The sequence below is a fragment of the Phoca vitulina genome, unplaced genomic scaffold (genome assembly GCF_004348235.1).
Source record: "Phoca vitulina isolate PV1807 unplaced genomic scaffold, GSC_HSeal_1.0 scaffold16, whole genome shotgun sequence".
Classification (NCBI taxonomy): Eukaryota; Metazoa; Chordata; class Mammalia; order Carnivora; family Phocidae; genus Phoca; species Phoca vitulina.
The window spans coordinates 3,808,289-3,820,471 of NW_022589719.1; the positions used below are offsets into that span (position 1 = coordinate 3,808,289).

The window sequence follows — 12,183 nt, forward strand, 5'->3', positions numbered from 1 at the left end:
TCCCTGATGGTGAGCGATGTTGAGCACTTTTTCATGTGTCTGTTGGCCATTTGGATGTCTTCTTTGGAAACATGTCTGTTCATGTCTTCTGCCCATTTCTTGATTGGATCATTTGTTCTTTGGGTGTTGAGTTTGATAAATTCTTTATAGATTTGGGATACTAGCCCTTTATCTGATATGTCATTTGCAAATATCTTCTCCCATTCTGTCAGTTCTCTTTTGGTTTTGTTGACTGTTTCTTTTGCTGTGCAAAAGCTTTTTATCTTGATGAAGACCCAATAGTTCATTTTTGCCCTTGCTTCCCTTGCCTTTGGCTATGTTTCTAGGAAGAAGTTGCTGTGGCTGAGGTCGAAGAGGTTGCTGCCTCTGTTCTCCTTCAGGATTTTGATGGACTCCTGTCTCACATTGAGGTCTTTCAACCATTTGGAGTCTATTTTTGTGTGTGGTGTAAGGAAATGGTCCAGTTTCATTCTTCTGCATGTGGCTGTCCAATTTTCCCAACACCATTTGTTGAAGAGACTGTCTTTTTTCCATTGGACATTCTTTCCTGCTTTGTCGAAGATGAGTTGACCATAGAGTTGAGGGCCCATTTCTGGGCTCTCTATTCTGTTCCATTGATCTATGTGTCTGTTTTCGTGCCAGTACCATACTGTCTTGATGATGACAGCTTTGTAATAGAGCTTGAAGTCCGGAATTGTGATGCCACCAGCTTTGCTTTTCTTTTTCAACATTCCTCTAGCTATTCGGGGTCTTTTCTGGTTCCATACAAATTTTAGGATTATTTGTTCCATTTCTTTGAAAAAAGTGGATGGTATTTTGATGGGGATTGCATTGAATGTGTAGATTGCTCTAGGTAGCAGTGACATCCTCACAGTATTTGTTCTTCCAATCCATGAGCATGGAACGTTTTTCCATATTTTTGTGTCTTCCTCAATTTCTTTCATGAGTATTTTATAGTTTTCTGAGTACAGATCCTTTGCTTCTTTGGTTAGATTTATTCCTAGGTATCTTATGGTTTTGGGTACAATTGTAAATGGGATCGACTCCTTAATTTCTCTTTCTTCTATCTTGTTGATGGTGTATAGAAATGCCACTAATTTCTGTGCATTGATTTTATATCCTGCCACTTTACTGAATTCCTGTGTGAGTTCTAGCAGTTTTGGGGTGGAGTCTTTTGGGTTTTCCACATGAAGTATCATATCATCTGCAAAGAGTGAGAGTTTGACTTCTTCTTTTCCGATTTGGATGCCTTTGATTTCTTTTTGTTGTCTGATTGCTGTGGCTAGGACTTCTAGTACTATGTTGAAAAGCAGTGGTGATAGTGGACATCCCTGCCATGTTCCTGACCTTAGGGGGATATTTTTAAAAAATGTCTCCAGTGCCTTACTTAGTGCTGAGCACATAGTAGATTCTCAGTTTTTGTGACATGACTGTATGATTTAGGAATATGGATATGTGCAAGAAGAGCATTCATTCAGAGAGAGAGATACATCAAAACAATCTTAGAAGCAAAAACATGTGAAGCAGTTATTGGTGAAAGTGTCTATCTGTTGTAAGTGGGAGAATGAAGGGTATGAAGATATGGTAAGAATGAAGATCCAGGGGCACCTGGGTGGCTCAGTTTCTTAAGTGTCTGCCTTCAGCTCAGGTCATGATCCTAAAGTCCTGCGATTGATGCCCTCATCAGGCTCCCTGCTCAGCTGGGAGTCTGCTTCTCCCTCTCCCTCTGCTGTTCCCCCCGCTTGTGCTTGCTCTCTTACTCTCTCTCTCTCTCTGTCAAATAAATAAAATCTTAAAAAAAAAAAAAAAAAGAATGAGGATCCAGAGAGAATAGCATTGTGCTAGGATGTTTATGGATTCTCTGCCCAGCAGAGGTAGAAAAGAAAAAATAACTCAAACTGATTTTATAACAGCTTTATTAATAATTCACACCCATATAATTCATCCTATTAAATTGTACAATTCAGTAGTTTTTACTGTATTTACATAATTGTGTAACTGTCACCACAACAAATATCTACATCATTTAGTTATAATACCAGTGTCTCGAGGTTATTATAATTAAACAACATGTATACAAATCACTCTATAAAGCATCTGGCTCCAGTTAAACATTGCTTAGTAAATGTCAGCCACATATTGGTATTCAAGTAAATTTTAAGTGACAGAAAAATTCTATGAACTGTCCTGATAGCGATCTGTCCCTCTGTCTGCCAGTCATTAAATTTGGAGCAGAATTGTTGACCCATCTCAAATAATGTTCAGAAAACATCTATAAACCAGCAAGTCAAGTTTGACCAGTCGTTGAAAAGTGAATCTGCAGGAGACAGTAAGTCATCAAATTGAAGGAACTAGACAAATTGACAGCATACCCATGGAAGAAGGGGCTCACCACCAGGAATTGTTCCACCAGCAGAGGTCAAAGATGAGACGGCCTTTCAGGGCTTCCTGTGGCTTCCTAATGGTGCAAGTGCATCTTCTAACCTATCCCGCAACATGCTAGAGATAAAAGCTTTCCCAGTGCTTTTTCTCAGTGAAGCTCTATGGTCTTTGAATTTCAAATATAAGAAGAGACAAGTGCAGCTGTCCACATTCAGTGGCTTATGATTTAAAATGTTTTTGAAGTCTTGGTTAGAACATCAGTGGTTGAAAAATGTCAGTGAAATGAAGGACAGAAAAATTACATAAATTTTAGTTCAGTTGGAACTGTGTGTGTGTGTGTGTGTGTGTGTGTGTGCGCGCGCGTGTGTGATTGCTTCCACATTGCTTACACAGTGTCTTTTAGGGACATTCATGTTCTTCCAGGGATTGCTAAGAATTTACTGTCCCCTCCACATGGAATACATGCAAATATGGAGTATCGTTTAGAGATCATCTGGTCTAGCCCCACTTTTCAGTGTAACTTTCCAAGGTGGCACAAAGAGAGAAAAAGCAAATATTAAAAATCAATTTAAGGGGGCACCTGGGAGGCTCAGTCATTAAGGTTTGCCTTTGGCTCGGGTCATGATCTCAGGGTCCTGGGATCGAGCCCCACATCGGGCTCCCTGCTCAGCAGGAAGCCTGCTTCTCCTTCTCCCACTCCCCCTGCTTGTGTTCCCTCTCTCACTGTGTCTCTCTCTGTCAAATAAAATCTTTAAAAAAAAATCAATTTAAGGAAAACTTCTGGAATTGTAGCATAAGGAGCTCCATAACCTGTTTTCCCAAGTAAACTACGTAACTATATATTTTATAACTGAAACTTGTAAAAGAACAACATTTAATGTTCTGGAAGTTGTCCTAACAACAGAGTGAAGATGCATTTTATTGATACGGATCACACATGTGGTGCATTGAAGAGATAGTTTTTTTTAGTGACCTGGGAAGAAGAAAAACAAATTACATTTATTGAATACTCACCATATTTTTGGCAGTGTGGTAGGTGTTTTTAATATATATTGCTTTATTGAAATCTCACAAGAGCTCTAACAAGTTACTGCAAGTTAGTTGATTTCATAACTTTCCCTTGAAAGGAAAGATGGATTTATTCACTGACCAGCTGTATTTATTGAACATGGTCTAAATTCCAAACAGTGGGTTAGGTCTTGGGGATACCTGCCCAGTAGATGGATACCATTGTTATCTTCATGAATCTTCCTGTGTAGCCAGGGACCAAACGTTTAACAAAAACACAACCGGTGATATATTAATAATAGGGCACTTGTTTTATCACAAATGTTAACTAATATATCAAATAAATTATTGACTACTTAATATATGCCAGGTACTGAGCTACATTCTTACCTATGTAAGAATTTCATATATCTTATATGATAGCTGACATTTATCTGACAGGTACTGTAAGGTACTGACAGGTACTATTAATAACCATATTTTATGGGGTCTCTGGGTGGCACAGTTGGTTAGATGTCCGGCTCTTGGTTTCAGCTCAGGTCATGATCTCAGGGTTGTGAGATCAAGTCCCGTGTTGGGCTCTGCACTCAGCACAGAGTCTGCTTGAGTTTCTCTCTCCCTCTGCCCCTCCCCTCTGCTCTCGCTTTCTCTCTCACTCTCTCTCAAATAAATAAATAAATCTTAAAAAAAAAAAAATTTACAGTTGCTGAAACCAAGTCCCATGGAAGTTAGTGACTTACCCAAGATCTTACAGAGCCAGTAAACGGAAAAGTAAGGTTTTGATCCTAGATATATAGTCTCTAGAAGCTTAGGTGTGTGTATATTATGCCCTCAACTTTGCAGTTATTGTCCCCACCATCCTTACATCCTTATACAGTTTATAAGCAGTACAGCTGGAATTTAAATCCTTGTGTTCTGACTTGAGAACATATACTCTGAGCCTCTCTGCCCTGCTCTCAACGTGTGAACAAGGAAAGGAACAAATAGAACTTGGCGCTGTGAGAAATAAGAAGAGATCTAATCCAGAGAAGGTGTCAGTCAAGAAGGGATACTAAGGTTGGGGCAGGTGAGCTGGGTCAGGGTCAGGGCTATTTAACAAAAGGGGAGAAGAAGGGAGACAATGTGCCTGGACAGAGGAAACAGGGGATGAAAGCCTCAGAAATAATGATGAACTTAAGGCAGGAAAGGAAGGCCAGTGCGGCTGGCGAATGTTAAGTGGAAGGGAAAGTGGAGTAACATGGGTCTGGAGAGAGGGCTTGGGGTCAACTCATGCCTTGAAGATCAAAAAAAATAAAGGGAAAGTTGATCATCAGTTTTCAGTAGACATTTAAGGATCAGAGTTCAGTTTCTGATTTCTAACTACTGTTGCATTTTTCCAGTAACTCTTGAACTCAACTTCTTGTTTTTCATAATTCTTCAGGTGCTCTTTCATTTATTAATTGTGAGAAAAATTAGAGAACCGAAGAATTCTGTTTGTTTCTACTCAGTAGCTGTAAGAAATCTGCATATTGGTTTGTATGTTTAGAGGTTTCAGTGAAAAGCCTTTAACTGAAGGTAATTTGTGAATTGGAAAAAAAAAGGTCTTTGTTCATCTGACAAAAACATTTGGTGAGTAATCAGATATATTCTGCATAAAGACAGATTGCTGGACTTGAAATTAATATTTTACTGCAACTTTATGTAATGAATATATTATTTTATGACCTGTCAACTGTTTAGCCATAATTATAATTCCTACATACAGAACACTCATTTTGTCCTTCCAAAAGAGCATCAATTATATTTTTTAGACAAACTTCACAAGAACTCTAATTAGGAAATGGAAGTACTTCTTGTTTGCCTTTATAAAATTCCCTTAAAAGTCAGCCCTCCTGGCAATAAAATAGTTTGTTACAGTATAACTTTTTCTGCAAAGTTATGATATTTATTTATATGCATATTGTCCCTAGTACTACCTTGGAATATAGGAAACATGTTCTATGTTCTTCCTTTCATCCTTCATTTCTAGTGCAATAATTAAAGCTTCGTGTTTACTGTTTGCAGAAGGAAGTTAGGATGAGTACATATTTACAGGCAGATGAAGCAGAGCATGCGTAGTTCCATGAGTAGTGGATGCATTGGCAAAGGGATGCAAGAAAGCACGTTGAGTTCTGTCAGTGGCTATTCATCCAATGTGTTAGAGAAAGTTTGGAGCAAGAGTACAGAATCTGGGGCTCTAGATTGTGAAGGGTCTTGTTTGCTTTGCTGAGAAGTTTGTTTGGCATCCTCTAGACCTAGAGGAAACCTGGAAAGACTCAAGCCAAGAAATGAGATAATTAGATCTTTGTTTTGGTGAGAGAACCAATTGGTGGTATGGATGATGAACTATATTACCAGACTATAGAATTAGAAAGGCTAACTCAAAGTGATATTTTTGTTAAAGAAGAGCAAGTTAATTAGGAAGACCTTTGGAGGATGTAATTCACAAGATCTGAAGGGGCTATGTTGCTTACAAATTCAGTGTCGTCTCTCTAATGTGGTTGGATGGCACGTTGTACCGTACCAAGCGATGTCTGCTGTGATGTTCAGTCGAAAAATGTGATGCTGCTGTTGGGACAGCAGAGTTCAAGAGGAAAACCTGTAGTAATTGTCCTTCACCACCCTCCACCACTCTCAACACCCGGATCCTATCTTTTTCGGCAAGGCAGTGAGGAAAATGTAGTTTGGTACGAGAGCTTTCAGGTGAATTCAGCTCTCCTTTATTATCAATGTATGGCGTAATTAAGACGCCATTACTGTTTATAGGGCTTTGCTTTGAAACAGTTTCAGCAGACCTTTTTTGTTCATGTATGTAAATTCACCAAATTATTTTTCATCAAAATAAATTATTTATTTCTTGAAAGAATGGCCATCCCTTTATCTCTGTAGTCCTGATAATTGACACACAGGTAAACAATCCCATTCATAATCGTATGCTGAATGAATAAAGGATTGAAAGGCAGGTAGAAAGTTGAATACAGAGTGAAAAAAAGAAAGACATGTAACTGCTTTGCGATTTCTTTACAAACGCATCTAAAAAAGCACCATTTGTTTGATTCTCATTATTTTTCCCAATGTCTCCATTAAAGGTTTCACTTTATTATTATTATTATTATTATTATTATTATTTTCATATAACGTTTTGTCAATATTTTTAAATAGAAGGCATGTTCCAAAAATATAAAACTTTCAAAATTTAATGGCTATGTTATTCCAAGTTTAAAATATCTTATTGCTTAAAATAATGGTTGCTTCAAAATTTAAATATTCTTTTCCTCTTATTATTAATTTGACAAATATTTATCAAAGAACGACTGTGTCCCACATGTTGCTGTGATGATAATGCAAAGTGAGAAGACACAGTAACTATTTCCAAGTAGTTTATGACTTTGCAAGGGGGGAGACATGCACATAAAATTTTCATTACCAGTTGGGTAGTAGCTTCATTTCCTAGGACTTCCATAACAAGATGCCATGGAATGGGTAACTTAAAGAACGGAAATTTATTTCCTTACAGTTCTGGAGTCTACAAGTCCAAGATCAAGGTGTTGGCAGGTTTGATTTCTCCTGAGGCCTCTCTTGGCTTGCAGATGACTGTCTCCTTACTGTGTTTTCACATTGTTGTCCCTCTGCATGTGTTCATCTCATTTCATTTTGTGTCTAAATTTCCTTTTCTTGTAAGGACACCAGTCATATTGGACTAAAGCCCATCCTAAAAACTTTATTTTAACTTAAAGACCTTAAGCTCCGGCTGCATCTCCCCTTTTAACTTTCTGACTCATGAACCAGGTGCATGTTCTCCTCAGAGCTAAGGACACCAACTTCATCTGCACAACAGGCTCATCATCATATTTGGAGGTTTAGAGGCAGCGATCCATGCAAGTTCCAGTCTGTGCACATGGATTTCACTTACCTCAAAATTTTCCTTTAGTCTTTGCTGTCCCCACTGAATGTCCATCTTCCTTTCCTTACCGCCTGCCCGGCCAACTTTAGGCTTCAGCACCAGACGGTATAAACAACCTCCCAAATCTGTTCAACCAGCTTCCTAAATTGTGTGAGATCTAATCCTAATTATCAGTTGTGTGTATTCCAGTAGTTCTGCTTCTGTGATTGAACTCTGAGTGATAAAATTAGTTAGAAATTTTAGAGTCAATAGGAGAGTACTTTCTTATTTTTAGCATATTATTTTTTTTGCAATCATGGCAAACTGAAGTTAAATAGCTATACATGTGTAACAATTTATTATCCTAACACACTATGTAGTTATTTCCCACCCACTGTATTTTATCAGTTTCCAAGACAGCAAAATACTGTGGGTTTTATCATTATTCAACCAAATATGACATTTGCACAGCTGTAGAAAATACATTTTTTAACTTGAATTGATAGAAGCCAATTACTTCATTTCATTAAAAAACCATAAGTCTTTTCTCAGTATTTTTAAGAATTCAGGGTAAGTCATTTTTGTAATATTCTATGAATGATCAATTCTGCTATTTTAAAATTGTTTCTAATTTTGAAACTTAGTCTTTAAATGCTACTTAACTTTTAGACTTCATTTTTGTTCTCATTATTGGTCTTTTCATTTTGTTTTGAAAAATGAATAAGGTCTGAAGAATTCTATTCTGACTTTGGTCATTCTTACAACAAAATATTTTCAGTATTTTGATTTGTTTTTCCCTCAGTAAGTATGTCCCCTGGGTAAAAGTGCTATTACCGACCAGATTAACACACAAAAGGAAAAATATGGGTTTGGCACCTGACAGCAGTTTTCTCTTCCAGCTCAGGATTATATTCCCTTCCAGATTTGAATTATTGTTGGAACAGATGGACAGTCAGCCAATAAATGGTCTGCTATTGCATTTATTATCTTATAAAGCACAATGATCTCATAAATATTTTAATTTGAAATTCTTGGGCAATAGCTGAGCTCTACTTGTCCATGGTGCTGTTGATAGAGGGGTACTATACAATTCAGATAAGGAAAAGAAAAAAAGATAACATACAAAGAGAGTAAAGCCCAGAAGATAATTATAATGCTGCATTTTATGAAAAAAATGGAAAATAAATTGCTTAAAAACCACAATCATATATGGCAATGTAACAGTGTACAGAAACCGTCTTTATGGATCACAGAAAATTTTATACTGAAGAGCATTCCTTTATATGTTTTAGAAAATTTATCTTTTGTCATTTGCTTAAGCAGGCAATAATTTAAATTGTATTTGTACTAATTAAAAATGTGGGAGATTAAAACTCAAACTTAGATCTAATGTCTCTTAGTTCATTCATTGAAAACTATGTTCTCTTTTAATTTGCAAGAATATCACAATGTGGCCAAGGAATGAGAATATGGTCATCAACTGATTCTTTATTTGAATTATGTAACCTGTTTAAAGGTATTAAAATAATCTTTTCAAAATGACAACCATTCTGCAGTTATCTGCACTTCCAAATACATTGTATGTAGATCCAACTGCAAAATATTAAGAGCCATATTTATGTATTGACTCAAAGATGCCACATATTGAATACAATTATTAAATCTCCTTTTCTAAAGTTGTCCTTTTAAATACACCCAGACTTAATTATAGAGTGCCTAGGATATTTAGGAAATGAGTAGCAATATGATTTATAGTTCCTTAAATTTATTTTTTTTGACAAAATGAACAATAGTAATGTGTATGATAGTCCCATCATACGCATACCAAGAAATCTCCCATCTATACTGCAATTAAGAGGGGTTCAATAATAATATTTTTACTGCCTTTATATGCAGTTCCTCTTGGACTATCAGGAAAAAGGAGATACTGAATAATTTATTACCAACTGAGAGTATTTTAAAAATGAAAAGAGGTTGGGGAGAGGAGAAATAGATATAACAAGAGAGAGAGACAGAAAGGAGAATCAAGGGCGCCTGGGTGGCTCAGTTGGTTAAGCGACTGCCTTCGGCTCAGGTCATGATCCTGGAGTCCCTGGATCGAGTCCCGCATCGGGCTCCCTGCTCGGCAGGGAACCTGCTTCTCCCTCTGACCCTCCCCCATCTCAGGTGCTCTCTCTCTCTCATTCTGTCTCAAATAAATAAATAAAATCTTTAAAAAAAAAAAAAAAAAGAAAGGAGAATCAAAGTGGAGGCAATGCAAAAGATCAAAGAGAAATAATGCACCTAGAAATTTTCTCTCATCTTAGTTTATTGATGTTAAAGGCAGTCATGAAAGGTATAACCAGTTATAAAGTTGAAGCTAAAATATTTCACTTGTAAATCATGCTTGACTTCAGAGTTAGATAATACATTTTCTCATTACATTTATTTTTCTAATTCTATAGTTTGCTTTAAGTTAATAACAGAGGCACCTGGGTGGCTCAATTAGTTAAGCATCTGACTTTTTTTTTTTTTTTTAAAGATTTTATTTATTAATTTGACAAAGAGAGACACAGTGAGAGAGGGAACATAAGCAGGGGGAGTGGGAGAGGGAGAAGCAGGCTTCCCACGGAGCGGGGAGCCCGATGCGGGGCTCGATCCCAGGAGCCTGGGATCATGACCCGAGCCGAAGGCAGATGCTTAACGACTGAGCCACCCAGGCGCCCCAAGCATCTGACTCTTGATTTCGACTCAGTCATGATCACAGGGTTGTGAGATGGAACCACACGTAGGGTCTTTGCGCTCAGCAGGGAGTCTGCTTGAGATTCTCTTTCTCCCTTCCCCCTGCCTCTCCCCACTGTGAGTGCTGTCTCTCTCTCTCTCTCTCCCCCAAAATAAATAAATAAATCTTAAAAAAATAAAAAATAAATTGATAGTAAAGTTAATTCTCTTAATCTGGGCTTTTCAAAACATTCCTAACTACTGAATTTCTACTCATTCTACAGATTTGATTAATACATAAAAATTTCTGACCCTTCTCCCTGAAGTCAAAATCAGTTATTATTCTTACTTTACTCCTACCACACTGGGACTGTTCTATTTTCATCCCCTATCATTCTGTCTTGCACAACATTTAGTTAAACAGTTGACCCCTGAACAACATGGGTTTGAACTGTGCAGATCCACTAATACGTGGATTTTTTTTTCAATATGGTACAGAGGTATAAATGTATTTTCTCTTATGATTTTCTTAAAAACATTTTCTTTCCTCTAGCTTACTTTATTGTAAGAATACAGTATATAATACATATAACATACAAAATATATGTTAATCTACTGCTTTTTTTAATTGGTAAGGCCTCCAGCCAACAATAGGCTATTAGTAGTTAGGTTTTTGAGGAGTCAGAATTTATTTTCAGTGTTTTGACTGTGCACAGGTTTGGTGCCCCTAATCCCCATGTTGTTCAAGATGTATATATGGCTGTTATGTATGTATGTATGGCTGTTACTCCCATTAGGAAGGATGTTTCTTCAAGGCCAAGTGTTCCTTTCTTCCTTCCTCTCATTATATATGAAACTATATATAGTGAGAGAGGGGTTCAGACAAAGAATATCCATCACTTTATTCTCTACAACATCTAGTACTATGCAGGGAACCTACTAATAGACCAAATAACATCACCAGAACAACATGAAGTGCTTATTCTAAAGTAGTAAAACAAACTGTTTGTTGATAATGTTGTGGTTCAGCCAATCAATAAATACTTATTATGCTCCTATGAGTATCATGTAAGGTTCTGTGGCTAAAATGGTGATCAGGACTGGCTCATGGAACTTGCAGTCAAGTTGAAAAGACAGAGAAACACAAGTAAACATGCAAATATATATATAAGTTAAGTTACATGCAATATACAAAATAAGTAATATGTGTTTTCCTGTTCATTTATATATTAATTTCGAACTCTTGATATTTGTGATGATCAATCTTGTTCAAGAACATTGCACATTAATCCAATTTCCAGTCTTACTTTAAGTAATTTAATACAGTTTTATGTTTTTGTTCCTAATGGCTCTGCATCTTTATTTTATTCTTAATAAAATATAGTTTTCCTCCACTATTGTATTTTTTCCCTTAATTCATCTTGTTGCCAGGCACATTAATAATTATCACTTTTTGTTTGACAAAGTATCTTTGATTTTATAGACACAATATCTTTACCAAAGGACGATAATACTATGTATCTTTTTAAATATTCAAGCTGATCAATTTGTTTTCTTAATGCGTTAGCTAGATCTTCTATTGATATATCGCAGGCATCCCTGTTTTATTACTGATTTTCATAGACATAAGGTCATTTTGCTGTTAGTTTTGGCATAAGGGTATTTTTCATATTGGGATGGCATCTCGTTCCCATTTTCTGACTGTCCTTCCTACAAATAGTATGCATGGCCTCCTCTACGACCATTTGCTTTCCAGTACCTCCCAGTTGAAGGGGTATACTTCTCTCTTTGTTTCATATCAGACTTGACACAGGAGTTGTTTTGGTTAAAGGAATCACTGAATGTCATGTTCAACAGAAGCTTTAAGAACCATCTCATGGCTTTGCCAGTTCTACTGCTATGAGAACAGCACATTGCAGATAAAGACTACTACATTAGCCAGGATCCAAGAATGAAGAGGCTATGTGGAACAAAATTGAATAAAAACAAGCAGAGCCAAAGCTATGCCCTGAATACATGTAACTGGAAAGAAGTAATTATTTCTTGCTGTATGATAGTTACTAAATCATTTGCTTCCAAACATTCCTAGTTTATTTAAATTTTCATTAGAGTCCCTGGTAAGTTTTATCTAATGTCCTTTTGTCATCTGTTTCTATAGTTATATGATTTTTTTCTTTTAATGTATTAATTGA

General features: G+C 36.6%; 1 long non-coding RNA gene across 2 annotated transcripts in view; it reads left to right on the plus strand.

Moving 5' to 3' along the window:
* The window catches only part of LOC116638129, a 306,058-nt gene that overhangs the window by 143,369 nt on the left and 150,506 nt on the right, over positions 1 to 12,183 (plus strand). The gene's annotated exons all lie outside the window — the stretch shown is intronic.